Raw genomic sequence first — 15,468 nt, 5'->3', positions numbered from 1 at the left:
GGATTAAATTCTGTAGAAAACGAAATGATGCCATTTTCACAAAACAGTTATTAACACAAAACTATTAATTCTTTATCTCCATGAAACAGACACTGATAGATCTTTAAACCACCAAGTATAAGAATTCATAAAAAGTTAGTATCATGTTAACCATACAAGATCATATTACCAAACAAGATCTTTAAATCCCACCATAGCCATATTTCAAAGTGATACATTCAGAGACAACCCCATAAAACATTACTCTTGCAGTGAAATTATCTAATGTATGGAAGTATTGAGTTGTAGCCCCAGATTTATTGTTTTAACATGCATTCTGCCCCCACTTTTCCTAGCACACAGAAATTTGTGACCAGTCTCTGACATAGTGAGAGCAGATCTAAAGCTGGGAGACCATTTTAACCCGATCTCTCTCATTTTATAAGAGCAACTGGAACCCAGGGAGATCAAGGAAAGTTGTAATCAATGGGATACACAAGAAATTGCAGAAAGTGATTTCTCAGATTCTTAAATCTTAATGGCCCTATACCTTTAAGAAGGTAACGTGCTTTGAAAATTTCACTTCAGCTGGGCACATAGCGGTTATGTACCTGTAATCTTAGCTACCAGGGAAGCTGATGCTGAAATATCTTTTGAGTTCTAAACTGCCTTGGGCTAAGTTTTATCAAGTATATGCACCAAGTTCAATATTAATATGGTAAGAACTAAATGGTCTAGATTCTCTAGGACAAAGGTATCAGATTTTGTTTTCTGGATCCAGATTAAAGTATAAATGCAAAATATTTAACACAGTAAATCAAAATACAATAAAATAGTTAACATATATTAAAACTAAATCAACATGCAGCCTGCAGGAATCTTTATGTATGGATTGGGTGGCCCTTTTCTATGAGTTTGACACCACTCCTCTAGAAGAGAAAGAATTAGAGGAGATGGATTAGAAAAAATGAATTCTAGTTCCTTAAAATAAACCATCAGAGGCTGTAACTGAGTAAAAAAACTATATAATATGTAAATTTCTCCTGTTATATGCCATTATAATCCAAATGCAATTCCCTGTACTAGTTAACACCTCTTAAAATTAATAAAAAGAGTAGTATTAATGCTTTTAAAGCAGAAAGAGATAAAAAGAGCTTATATATTTCATCATGGGGTCTAGAATTAGATAGTTTTAAAATGTCATATAAAGCAATCATTGGATTGAATCAATTGAAATTGAAATTGGATTTGAATCTTGGATTGAACCAAGAACTCTCTATTCACAAAGCTAGTTCAGACCCTCATCACCTCTTGTAACAGCTTTTAACCTGCCTGAAGATTCTCCCCACTTCAATCCAACCTCTACAAAGACACCACAGATTTTCCTAAGGTCCCCGTGTCACATCCTCACTCAAAAATGATGTTTTAGTATTTATCAGTATAACTGATACTCTTATCTGTTAATATCTTTAAGAGATGATGCCCCATATAAGCATCTTGGAGGGAGCAAACCTGTGACTTCGTTCTTATAGGAAACTCTCTGGGTAGAAATTGCCTTATGTTATTGCCTATACCTTAGATAATAATGGTAATTAGCATTTGGAGTCCTTTAAGACTTGCAAAATACTTTACAAATATTTCATTTTATACTAGCATCTCCAAGAAGGCATTATTATCCTCATTTTATAGACCCAGAGGCTAGTTCCAGTGTACCTAGCACTGTATCCTGTCACCAAAAAGAACCCTAAAGATTCAAGGTGAATATCACAAAGATACAAGAAGAGATTAAAATCTATCAGCATTCCTAATGTAAACACATAGGAGGAGCCAGAGGTTAGTGGAGGGAAACAAGGAGGTCTGACCACCCTACCCAAAAGCACAAAAAGGGCTGGGCCTAGTTCTGGCATAAAACAATAAATAAAGCAGGAGAGATCAAACAAACAAACCAAAAAAAAAAAACAAGGAAGACACAGACCACTATTAAGAAATCATCATAGAATCAGACACATTTTCCACTTTCTTCTAGGTTGGATTTATGGATAACTTTATAACTAAAGACAAAACAGGTTTTATTTCGACAAGAGCAACATGAGTATCCAAAAGAAAGGAAACAAGAAAAAATTTAAATGAAATGAAGACAGCTAACGGATAGAATGCCAAGTCTAGAAACAGGAAGTCCCAGGTTCAAATCTGTCCTCAGACACTTCCTAGTTGTGTGAGGCTAGGCAAGTTTCTTAACCCCAATTGACTAGACCTTACAGTTCTATTTTGGAATCCATACTTAGTATCAACCCTAAGACAGAAGGGGTTTTTAAAAAATGACATAGACAAAAAATGAAATAACTTTGGAGGTAAGAATTGGAAAACTTAAGTAGCAGAGAACGGAAAGTATTAAACCGTATCCTAATAACAATTCCCTAAAAATAAGAATAAACCAAAATGAAATCAATACCTTCATGAGACAAGAAATATTACAAATCAAAAACTGAAAAAAATACAAGAAAATGAAAAATGTTACCCCCAAAAAATGACCTAGAAAGAAATTATTACTAACATTCACTCCCTAAAAAGCAATTTTAATGCCTTAAAACTATATTTCATAATTACTGAAGAAAAAAAAACCAGAGTTGAACAAAAGCTTTAAAATGGAAACATAACAATGAAGAGAAATCTAGGAAAGTTAAGCTTATCTGAGTAATTGGAAGAGGCTATATGAATTACTAATAGGAGCAGAAGAAACAAGTCTCTTTAGATCCTGAATGTCTTCAAAAAGTATCTCTAACTTTTCCAGGAATTCTTTTTGACCTTGAGTCCAATTAACATTTTTCTCTGAGGCTTCACTAGTAGCTATTTTTACATTGTTGTCTTCTAAGTTTATGTCTTGATCTTCTCTGCCACCATAGTATCCTTTTATGATCATGTTTGGTGGGGTTTTGGATTATTTTTTTTCAGCCCATTTCTTGACTTTAAATATTCTGTTAAAATGGGGCACATAGTAGGGAGGCACTGTGTCAAGCTTCAAGTTTGGGGGGTTTTTTTGTGCTGCAGTTTTCAGAGCTAGTTCTGGGGATGTGACACTTTGTGGTGCTTCCAAAGTAGTGTAAAGGGAGAAGTGTAGTCAGTGCACTGATTTTTACCCAGTAAGAGCCCCTGATCCTCCTGCTGCCATGAGCAGTATCATCCCTCTTTGTCTTGGAACTCTGAACAGGGATCTTGTCCCCTTGGACCTACCCCCAATGCTTCTCTTTACCCCGTAACTGAGGCCCATAACTGTGAACAGACAAAAGAAAATGAGTGGCAGAGAAAAAATTTGGGAAAATGAGTGAGGCAAGAAAATTATAAAAAAAAAATACCAAAGAAAATTATACCTTAACAGATAAGGCCAAACGGAAAAAGAATTACAAAAATTCACTGAAAAAAAAGAACTTAAAAAAATTAAATAGAAAAAGTACAAATTTTCGCTGAAAAAAATAATTCCTTAAAAATTAGAATTGGGCAAGGGGAAGCTAGTGACTCCACATGACATCAAGAAACAATTAAACATAGTCAAAAGAATGAAGAAACAAACAGAAGAAAAAGTGATATATCTCATCAGAAAAACTGTCCCGGAAGACAGATCAAGGCAAGATAAGAAATATTGCTCTATATAAAAGTCTTGATCAAAAAAGGAGTCTAGATATGATTTCAAGAAATTAAAAGGAGAATTACTCTATCTTAAATCTAAAGGATAAAATATAAATTTTAAGGATCCCAGTATAATTCTGAGGGATTTATGGAAAAGAACACTACTCACATTCAGAGGAAGAACTACAGGAATAGAAACACAGAAGAAAAGTAACTACTTAAACAATGGGTTGATGCGACATGAAACAACCACACCAATGCAACTATCAATAATATGGAAATAGGTCTTTATCGAAGACACATGTTAAAACAGTGGTTTCCAAACTTTTTTGGCTTACTGTCCCCTTTCCAGAAAAAATATTACTTAGCCCCCTGGAAATTAATTTTTTTTTAATTTTAATAGTAATTAATAGGAAAGATCAATGCACCTGTGGCCATCACCACCCCCCTCGATCACTACAGCACCCACCAGGGGAGCGGTAGCGCCCACTTTGGGAATCACTGTGTTAAAATCAGTGGAAATGGGTGTTGGCTATGGAGGGTGGGTTGATTTGGAAGGGTGAAGGGGAAAGAAAGAACATGAATCATGTAACCATGGAAGTTTTTTCCAAAAAAAAAAAAATGTTTTTTAAAAACAATAAAGTCGTACTAACTCCAGGAAAAAAAAAAGAAATTTGAAGGATTCACCTATCACCTCCTGAAAGAGATACAAAAATGAAAACTGCTATGAACATTATAGCCAAATTCCAGACAAGAAAAATTTTCCAACAGACACAAGGGTAGCTAAAAAAGCAGGTGCTATGAAGCACTTGGAGCTTGTTCAGACATTGAATACTCCAAGGTCATCCACTGCAGCCTAGACCACTGTCTTACCACTGGACTGCAATGACCCTAGAAGAGTGGGGCTGATGACTGTGTAACTGTCTCACTTAAATCCAATTCAAGAGGACAGCTGGGTGGCTCAGTGGATTGAGAGCCAGGCCTAGAGACAGGAGGTCCTGGATTCAAATCTGACCTCAGACACTTCCCAGCTGTGTGGCCCTGGGCAAGTCACTTAACCCCCATTGCCTACCCTTACCACTCTTCTGCCTTGGAGCCAATACACAGTATTGATTCCAAGATAGAAGGTGAGGGTTTCAATCAATAAATAAATCCAATTCAAACTCAAATCATCACCCCATGATGTCATTGGTTCTCTTCCAAAACAAAGGATAAACAACAAATTTCCTTGTTAATTTCTTTTAATGAAATCTATCAGCTTTAATTTTCTCTGAAATCATTATGGCTACTCTTTTTTTTGCATCAGCTGAAACAAAATGAATTCTATTCTAGTCTTTTATTTTTATTCTTTGTGTCTCATTTTTAAATTTTTCTTGTAAACAACATATTGCTGGATTCTCATTTTTCATCAATAATACTCTATATTTCTATCTTATGAGTGAATTCATCTTATTCACATTCGAGGTTATGATTACTACATATTTCCTCTCATCCCATTTTTCCTCATTGTTTATTCTCAGCCTCTTTTTTTACTTTTTCCCTCTCTTAAGAAGTCTAATTTGGGGGCAGCTGGGTGGCTCAGTGGATTGAGAGATGGGAGGTCGTCCTAGGTTCAAATCTGGCCTCAGACACTTCCTAACTGTGTGACCCTGGGGAAGTCACTTAACCCCCAATGCCTAGCCCTTACCACTCTTCTGCCCTGGAGCCAATACACAGTATTGACTCTAGGATGGAAGGTAAGAGTTAAAAAAAAAAAAGGCTAATTTACTTCGGATACTTCCTCCTGGATATTTCCTCCAGAAACCTAACTCCTAAAAGCCCCTCCCTTATTTTATGCATTGGACCTTTTCTTAATCTGCCCACCTTTCTAAGAGTCCTTCCCTTATCCTATAGCCCTGCATTCCTATTGCTAAGTTAAGATGATTTATATACTCTTCTAGATGTACAGTGATCCCTCACCTATCATGGTTCCAGTTCCAGAGATGCTGGTGGTAGGTAAAAATCTGCAAAGCAGCAGCATTATATTCATTTCATTATTTATATTTTAAGGCTTTATAAACCGTTCCCCCTCTCCTATAAACCTTTTCCATGCTTTTATAAATACTGAGCCAAACAGCTCCCAAGATACAGAAGACAGGGCTGTGGTTGGTCATCTTTCATTCCATCAGCCAACAGTGTGCCATGTACAATCTCATGCTCCATTCCGTGCAGTACAGTATTATTCATCCACAAAATCCCAAGATATAGCGAAAAATAGGATACAGAATTCTATTTCTTTTTTTAAAAAACACGATACAGTGAAGCCACAGTGAACCACAATATAGCAAGGGACAACTATATATGTTATCCCCTCATTAATCCAGGTCTGATGAGAATAAAGTTATATATAGCACTACTAGCTCTCTGCCCTCTCCTCCATTCTACTGTAACAATTCTTCCATTCATACCACTTTTGTATAAAATAAATAGAAGTATGTGTGATATGGTTTTACGTGTGTATCTTAGTCAAATGGTACCTTCTCTAGTGCAGGATAGGGAGGGAAGATGGGAGGGAGGGAGGATGGGAGAGAGGTGAAACTAAAAATGTAACCAAAAAAATTTTTTTTTCTTTAAAAGATACAATGCTGGTCAAATGTGATTTATTGAATACCAAATTCTCAGTCAGTAGTACAACTTTCATTTAAAACATTTTCTCACAGGAAAACATCTTTTACAATAGAATTTCTGAAAACATGGTATAGCATAAAGTGACAACTGCCTTTGTAAATAATCAGTGACCTAAAAAGAAGGTGGAAGTTATTAAGTTTGACAAAGCAGAAAAGTCTTAATGAAAAACTACAACAGATTGATTCAATTTAAGATCCTGAAGTCTATATACTTAAGGAACTATTCCAGTAGGTATTCCTGAGGAAAGAGATTGTGTTTTATTTATTTTCATATATGTGGCTTAAAATAGTGCATTACACATTTTAGATACTTAAATTTAAAGTCTGATAAATTCTGAATCACCTTCAGGAGGGGTGCTCTGCTTTCCTGGCTGAGATGCAGTGTTCTTAGAGAAGATAAATCCATAATAATATGCTGTACCAAAAATAGGAATTTAATTTTTACTGGACACAAATAATACTGAAAATCATCCAAGGAGAAAAGAATTGACAAAAAAGAGAATTAAAACCAATTCAAAGAAGTAGGCAAAGAAATGACACAATAGAAACAAGACGTGTGTGTGTGTGTGTGTGTGTGTGTGTGTGATGTTCTCATATGACTAGCTAAAGAAACAACAGCACATGTGTCAAAGGCATGGGATGTCTCTGATTAAAAAGCTGGGCCTAAAATCAGAATGGAGTTTTAAGCTCCCCAGCTGCTAGAGACTAAGCATACTCAGCAACCTAGAGCACCAACCAGTCTTTCAAAACGATGCTGAGGGGCAGCTGGGTAGCTCAGTGGATTGAGAGTCAGGCCCAAAGACGGGAGGTCCTAGGTTCAAATCCGGCTTCAGACATTTCCCAGCTGTGTGACCCTGGGCAAGTTACTTGACTCCCACTTCCCACCCTTACCACTCTTCCACCTAGGAGCCAATACACAGAAGTTAAGGGCTTAAAATAAATAAATAAATAGAACAAAATGATGCTGAATATGGGACCAGTAGACAACTAATTGACTGGGCCACTGCCAAGGAATTCTATCAAAAGTATGACCCCAAGGTAGCAAGTAAAAGCATAAGCTCTGTGGTCAGGTGCTATGAAGATTATAGCTGAAAAACTGAGTCTTTTGAGTATTTGGAAAAGGTACAAGAAGCAATCTACAGAGACTTGTATACTATTCCTGACCATCTCCACAACATCAAATTTATTCGTATACATCTTCTGGTTTCATGATCCTGGTATTTGACCTGATATGGAAAGGAGAGCTGTTTGGCTACCTTATAAAGAAGACTGCTCTTACAGTAGACCAGGTTTGTTATGCTCTCTGCTGGAAACTGAGTTTTCTTCATGGCAACAATATCTGAAGTCTTAAAATAATCTCCTATGCAACAATCTATACATTCGACTTTCTGACTGGTTTTTCCTGCCACTTGGAATCTGACAAGAAACTCTGAAAATGGTATGAAATCCCAGGATACTTTGCCCCAAAGAATCTGAAATGTGCCAGGATAAAATCCACCCTGGTAATGGCAAAGGCACCTGCACATATGGATGATTCCTGGCTGGCTCTCTGTTTCAGTCAACAACAACAGACCTTGATGTGCTGCTATACATGATCTTGGAGGGTTCAGGTCAGGTCACCTGTTCAGGTCACTAGAATGAAATGACCATTTAAGAAATATTAACCTGACTTCAAAGTGACTACAGGAAGAAGCTGAGAAAAAACTGATTACAGATTAAGGCTTGCAGCATCTCTTTTCCCAACACTGTTGACACACTGTGCCTTTCTCCTTTCCAGGAATTCAGAGTACCAGTATGGAAAGGGTTGATTACAGGCCAACAGCCTAAGCATTGCCAGAATGGTTCCTAACCAAGGAAACTCAATTAGGAGACACATATGGACTTCAATCAATGAAGTCACTTACTGAGAATTTCTTCTAAATCCTGTCTCCTAGCTATGATCCAGAAGGGAGATTTGACCAACACTAATGATTAATAAATCTACATTGTTGAGTGGTGAATAGCACCATTCTAGGAAACCAGAAAATTACTTCTCTGCCCCAGTCTTAAGTCTAGGTTCCCCAGTCTGAAGACTTTAGTCAATCTAGTCATGCTGGGTTCTAGCCACATGCATTCAAGTCTTCTTCTAGATGATGATGACACCATCAAGCAAATCAATTCTTTGCTCCCATCCCTATTGTTCAGGACTACAAGACTTGAGTGGAAAAAAAGAGAGAAGCAAAGAATGATATTCCGATCTTTAAAGTTGTTATCCATGTTTGATGTGAAATAAATCATCCTGAGGGAAAAAAAGAATAAAACAACAACATTCCATATTCAAAGTAATGCTAAAAAGGACCAGGCAGGTGCTTATCTTTATCACTGACAATATATATCTGTAGTGGTTGATGATCACCTTCTGAAAGGTACAAAGGATGTACTTGAATATTAGTTAAGGAAAATGCACTATCTTCCTGAAGCATTTATCCAAAATGTGGTTCAGAGCATGCCCAATTCATTAAATCCATTAACCAACACCTATTCTGCTAATATATGTGGAAATAAGTATTTCCAAAAAAAAAAAAAACTGAAGTGATAAAATCCTAACACCTAAAATCCTACATAAAAACTAAAGACCTTAAAGTAAGCCCAAAGGAATATTCTTGCATATTTCAACTGAAAGTCAGTAAAATTTTGAAAGTAAACAGTTGATCATATAGGTGAATAGTGAAGAACAAGATTTGTTTTTTCTGGATCATCTCTTATAGAGTACTAGAACAGGCTCCTGAGCATGGGGCAGAGGGCATATTATGAAGACCAAGAAGAACAGGTTCAGCAAATGATTTGTTGACCTGATCAGAAGCACTTTCTACTTAAATTTGAGGAAGAGGTAAAATCATAAAACCAGGGACTGCTAAAAAACAGCAGCTATAGGGTCAACTGGGTGGCTCAGTGGATTGAAAGTCAGGCCTAGAGGCAGGAGGTCCTAGTTCAAATCTGATCTCAGACACTACCTAACTGTGTGACCCTAGGCAAGTCACTTCACCCCCATTGCCTAGCCCTTACTGCTCTTCTGCCTTGGAACCAATACACAGTATTGATTCTAAGATAGAAGGTAAGGGTTTAAAAATAATAATAATAAATTTTTAAAAACAGCAGCTATGAAAGAAAAAAAATCACAAGAAGTGAAATAAGCACCAGGCAATTAAATAGAAAAATGAAGAAGACAATTAAGTGACCCTGAAATTAGCACACAGGGGTACAGGTTCTCACAGGGATGGAAATCAAGGCAATACTACAACAATGGATGAGTATACCTTGTCCAAAATTAACAGGTTCTAATAGAAGTGGTAAAAGAATAGCACTATATGTCAAGCAGACATAAACTTTCATAGAAATCCATGAATTTTAGGGTAGAAGCAGCACAGTGGAAATATTTAGAAGGCATTGTTTTTAAACGCCTGAATGCTATCACTGAGTCAAAGTGGTATAGTGGCTACAACACTAGGAGTCGAAATAAATAGTGATTGAACTGAATCCCAGATCTGTCACTCATTATTTGTGTAGCCTTGGGCAAGTCACTTAATCCTTCTCAGCCTCAGTTTACTCCTATAAAATGGGGAGTGGATGGGGAAGGGAGGATTGAGAGACCTGACTACATGACCTTTAAGGTTCCTTTCTGCTGTAAATCTATTGATCCTTTAACCATATGACTTCTATGATCCCCTTTATCTCTAAATGTATGATCTTTTGATGGGGATACAAAAGATGGTTTCTTAATTGAAATAATTTTTAAAAAGAGGTGAGATGTGGTAGTAATAAGAACTTCAACTACCTTAACATTTGTCATCATTCTACAAAAGACACGGCACCTACAAAATTCCACGTGCCTTGAAAATTTCATTCCTAAAAAGTAGAAGAAAAAAGTTAATTGTTACTCTGACTTCCAATTTTTAAAAAAGAATTAGCTAAAAATGTGGGCATGGCAACAACCTTGAAAGAAAGTGATTATATATGAACATTCAAAATAGCAAAACAAATGGGAGTGCTGGGCATAGACATTACAGCAGATATGAAAAAAATATGAGTATACCTTGTCCAAAATTAACAGGTTCAAAAAAACTTCAAAGAATGCAAAAAATGAATTATGGGTTCAAGAGAATTGAAATTCTATTTAAAAAACTTTTGACTATATATAGTCAAATTAATCTGATTATCAAACTATCAGACATTTAAAAAAAAAACACGAATCCTACTGAGATAACTCTTCCAATGACTATTTTTTAACAATAGGTACAGAATGCATATCTAAGGAATCACTAACATACCACAAAGAAATAGTGGCAGGAAATCAATAAGTTAAAGACAATCAATCCATACGACCAGAGCTGACAAAGGTTGAAAACAAAAGGTTTTTTTAAAAGGCATAATCACGTCAAAATAGGAGATATGATGATCCCTACTTGAGGCACACAGACTAATATTTACAAATGTTAAAGAAAAAGCATAAATACTTAGTGTGGTACAGTCAAAGGAGTATTAGATTCAAAAAGTGAATCAGAGTTCAAATAACAAATAATTATAGAACCCTAGGTAAGTCACTTCTCTGAGTTTCAGAATCATCACTAGACAAATAATCCTACCAAAACTCTAAAATTCAACAGTTTGTGAGTAAATGGAAAAGGAGTGCTCATAAGCAGACATCAAAGTTTTGCTAAGAACAACAAATACTAATTTCTTCTTGATAGGATAACTAGATCACTGGCTCAGAGAAATACTAAAATAATATAGACATCACATAGCTTAATTTTAGTAAAGCATACTTCAAAGTTTCATATATGATGGCAAGGTAGAGAACTATGAATTAAAATAATATTAAGTGCCTCCAAATTCAAATTATGGACTGGCATCTATCTAAAAGGAAACCTCCAGTGGTTGTCATTTTTTTAAAAAGACTAGAAAGGCCACAATTGTAGAATACCTTGAAAGACCAAGCTAAATCAATTGACTAAATGCAGTTACTTTCTGTTATTTTATTTGTAAGCCAAAGAAATTAGATAGTAGGATGAAAATTTTTATTTCAAAGTAAGATTATATTTCAGAATCAAAAGACACCAATAACTTAAAAAAGAAAGTATGCTCATCAAATCTAAAAATGATCTAAATATTACAATAGGATCCAAAGATATCTTAAAACCAAAGAATGTTAAGAGCTAGAAGGGCTCTTAAAACACAGAAAAATTAAGTAGCTTATCCTAAGAAGTTGTGTATTATTAGCAGACTGGGAGTCAGAAATGAAATGGGTTCAAATCTCACTTGACATTCACCAACTGTATGATCATGGGCAAATCAAGTTAAGTCCTTTGTAACTGTTTCCACATCAGTATTAGATATATTACACATACCTAACCTCACATAGTTATTTTGAAACTCAAATGAGATAATGTATATATAAAGGGTTTTGCAAACTTTAGAATGGTATATAAAATGTCAGGCTTTGTATGAGTATTGTCCAGTATCACATAACTCATCAGTGACAGTACAAGAGACTGGAATGATGGGCCCAAACAATAAGAAACTTAATAAAAGGTAAAATTTTGCATTTAGGTTAACTATGTATAAATTGAGAGAAACCCATTTTCCATAGTTCATGTGAAACTGACTAAAAACTGACATATTACCTGACTACAAAGCTCAGAGTGAATGGTATGATGTAGCTATTTGAAAAGCTAATGTGGAGGCAGCTAGATGCCTTAGTGGAGAACCAGGCTGCCCAGAGATGGGAGGTCCCAGATTTAAATCTGGCCTTAGATACTTCCTAGCTATGTGATCCTGGGCAATTCACTTAAGCCCCATTGACCTAGCCCTTACCACTTTTTTGCCATGGAATCAATATTTTGTATTAACTCTAAGACAGAAGATAAGGGTTTTAAAAAAAAAAAAAAAGCTAATGTAATCTTAGGTGGAAATATAATACCAAAGAGTAACAATCTCTGCTGATGAGATGACATTTAGAATAGTATATTCATCTCTAGGAAGCATGCTATAATTTACATGATCAAAAGCGGTGCATACGGGGCAGCCAGCCAGGCAGCAGAGTAAATAGAGCACCAGGTCAATTCAAATCTGGCCTGTGTGACCTAAGGCAGTCACTTAAGACCAACTACCTATCCCTTATCACTCTTTGGATGTGATACATTGTACTGATTCTCAGGGGAAAAAGTAAGGGTTTAAAAAAAAGTGGTGTATCAATTATCAGAAGGATACATGGTAAAACATCTTCTAAGTGGAAGTTTACCTTAAATTAGGGATATTTAACTTGAAAATTAACACATGATACTCATCTTTTTTACATTAGAAAAAAGTTTATCTTTTGTGAGGTTTTGGAGTGAATAGTATTAACACTCTGAATTATAGTGTTTTAAGAGTGATGGGAAAAGACCAGTTATCTAATTAGTTAAGGATGATGGAGGTATCTGGCAGAATATTCTCCAAATGTTAATTGTGAATTGAGAACAAATTTTTCCATTAGAGCTCCAGAGGGCTAGATCCAGAGTACCCAGACAGGCTATTCCCAAATAAGTCATGTGGGACACTGTGGAGCAGCATAAGTCATTTTTAACAAGGGCTACAAGAGAACTAATCTTGTGCTCAAAACCAACAGAATGTCATGGAGGCCAAGCAGGAGAAACTCTTAATATATTCACTTAGAAAGCATTAAGCAGTTAGGTACTTGGTCTGGAGCCTGCAGTTTTCTTCTGTGAGCATATCTCTTTACCGTTATTTCTGAGTTCATATATATTTTTCCCTTTGTCAATTACACATCAGATATAATAGACTTCAAAACCCATCATGCCAGGAAACAAAAAGTTCAAAAGGTCTGATGCTTATAGTTTAGAAATCAGCTACCTTTAGAAAATTCTAGGAGATGGCAAAAACAGGGAAGCACAATCAAGATGTAAGATCTTTCACAGACTGTCATATAAAATAAGGCTTATTCTACATTGCTGCAGAACAGAATTAGTATAAATGAGAGGAAGCCAGATTTCTGCTCAATAAAAGAGGTTTGATTTTTTTTTAATGAAATAGGTTGCTTCCCTGCTATTAAAACATGTTCAAAGAGAAACAGTTGATATGGAACCAAATTTATCAGTGATATGGAACCAAATTATAAGCCACTTGGGCAAGTCACATCCTCTTTTTAACCCTTTGAGCCTTAATTTAGTGTAAGCAATTAAGAAATGTTATATTAAAATGAAATTCCTGATTAAATAAGAAGTTGGATTAGGTAACCTCTAAGTTCTTTTTAAACTCTAAGATCCTATGCTATTAAGGGGAATATTGAAATGACTGGCCATTGCATACAGGTTAAATAATCAGGTGGGCCCACAAGGGAGTTAATAGCATAGGTGAAGTAGGTGGTCAAATGGCTTTGGGTCACAATGAGGACAAAGAGAACAAGTTCCAATGGCTTAGGTGACTGATAACAGATAGGTAAGGAGCACATGCCCAGAGACAGCCAAAATTTAGAAGGGGGTATGGTGAGTAATTGGACTCCCCTTGCATTGCAGGTAGTAGGAGTAAGAGGTGCTGAACAATAAAACCCCTTAATTATAATAACTAGGAGTTGCAACATCTCAAAAATATTTCTATAAAGAGCTGACCCTAAGTCAAACTGTGAAACAGACATCTCCCTTTCTATTCTCTTTTCTTCTATGACCTCTTCCCCAAACTCCTTGACCCTACACCTTTCTGGATATCCCAAAGTCTAGAACCCACAGAACCCTAACTTCTTGTGGGCAATGCTTTTCATACTCCCAAATTAAAATATTTTCCATTTGACCTATAAAAAAAAAACCTATCTCATGATGGTTAATTCCAGCCAGTTGTTTGGATAACATCTGATTAAAATTAATTCCCATGACCAGAACTAAGTCACAAAGTAATGTTTCCAGCCTTTCAAAAGCTAAATTTCAGTAAGTGTAGTTTGAATAGGTGAGCATGCCCTTCTTATACTAATAGATGCAGACTACAGCTTATGATCATGAAGTTTAGAAAGCTAAAAATCTAGTTTATAGCCTTAGTTAAATACAAAATGTGTATAAGGCATGACCTGTCCAAGCCTTTCCTTGTGCTGAACTCCCTTTATGAGACAACATTTGAAAGCTATAGATCGACACACAAGGCAAACAGCTTTGGAGTCAAAGGATTTCAATTCAAACCTCATCTCCCAACATTCACCTGAGTGATCTCTGGCAAGCCACTTGACCCACAGGGCCTCAGTTTCCTCATCATTAAACTAGAGAACTGAACCAGATAGCCTCTGTGACCTCTCTAAACTTCTTCCAAAGATCTGTTTTTATCTAAAATTAAGACCAGCAACTGATATCCCTAAAATACATTCAGGATAGGAGCTGACAGTCTTAGATAAAATTGGTTTAATTTTTTTAAGTTTCGATGAGAGCTCGAAGAAACAAAAAAGGGATACATGTAAACATACATCCAAAGCATTCTGTATTATGCAGCTTTACTCTCCCCGCTTCTAAATTTCTCGGGTTATTTATAGTTCGCCAATTCTAGCTGCCTCATCAAGACCGTAAACCATTTAAGATCCATTTAGTCATCATGCGATCCGAGGGCACATCAAGGCTTCCAAAACAGTACCCCCTTCCCCCCACTTTTCTTCCTCCATTCCCTCCCTTCTTTTCTTTCTGAATCACTGCCCGTTTGCTAAACGTTGGAAATGGAGCCGGACCCGCGGGCTTCTCGGGACCTGCGATCGGGAAGGAGGCCGAGGCGGAGCCTCCACTGCTCTCCTCAAAGCCCCGGGGCCCCTTTCCTCTTTCTCCAACTGCCGCGGGTAAGCCTCACGGCCGCGGCCCAAGGGGGAAGCCTATGGGCTGGGAGGAGAAGGAAGGGGGAGCGCGCGAGCCGCGGCAGCCACCTACTCCAGGCCCCGAAGATAAACACTGACGTGGGAACGGGAGGCGCGAGAGGTCAGAGAGAAGGGGGGAGGGGTGACAGCGGCCGCTTCCCCTCGCCTCTCCCCACTTCCCAGGCGGCACTCGCGCGCAGTCCCCATCTCCCTCCTTCCCTCCTTCCCTCCCCCGCCCACCCTCGTGGACAGGCGCGCGCCACCCCGCCCCAGGCGCCGCGCGGCCCGCCGGCGGCTCAACGAAGCGCCGCGGGGAGTTAGGGGGATATGGGGGAAGAAAAAGAA

At 37.1% G+C, this 15,468-nt stretch overlaps 1 protein-coding gene across 1 annotated transcript in view; it reads right to left on the bottom strand.

Annotated features, from left to right (window-relative positions):
• The window catches only part of RANBP2 (RAN binding protein 2), a 70,237-nt gene that overhangs the window by 54,575 nt on the left and 194 nt on the right, over positions 1–15,468 (bottom strand). The gene's annotated exons all lie outside the window — the stretch shown is intronic.

Source organism: Gracilinanus agilis, chromosome 3 (assembly GCF_016433145.1).
Source record: "Gracilinanus agilis isolate LMUSP501 chromosome 3, AgileGrace, whole genome shotgun sequence".
NCBI classification, from domain to species: Eukaryota; Metazoa; Chordata; class Mammalia; order Didelphimorphia; family Didelphidae; genus Gracilinanus; species Gracilinanus agilis.
Note: the sequence above shows the minus strand (reverse complement) of the source record. Positions and strands in the feature narration are given on the sequence as shown.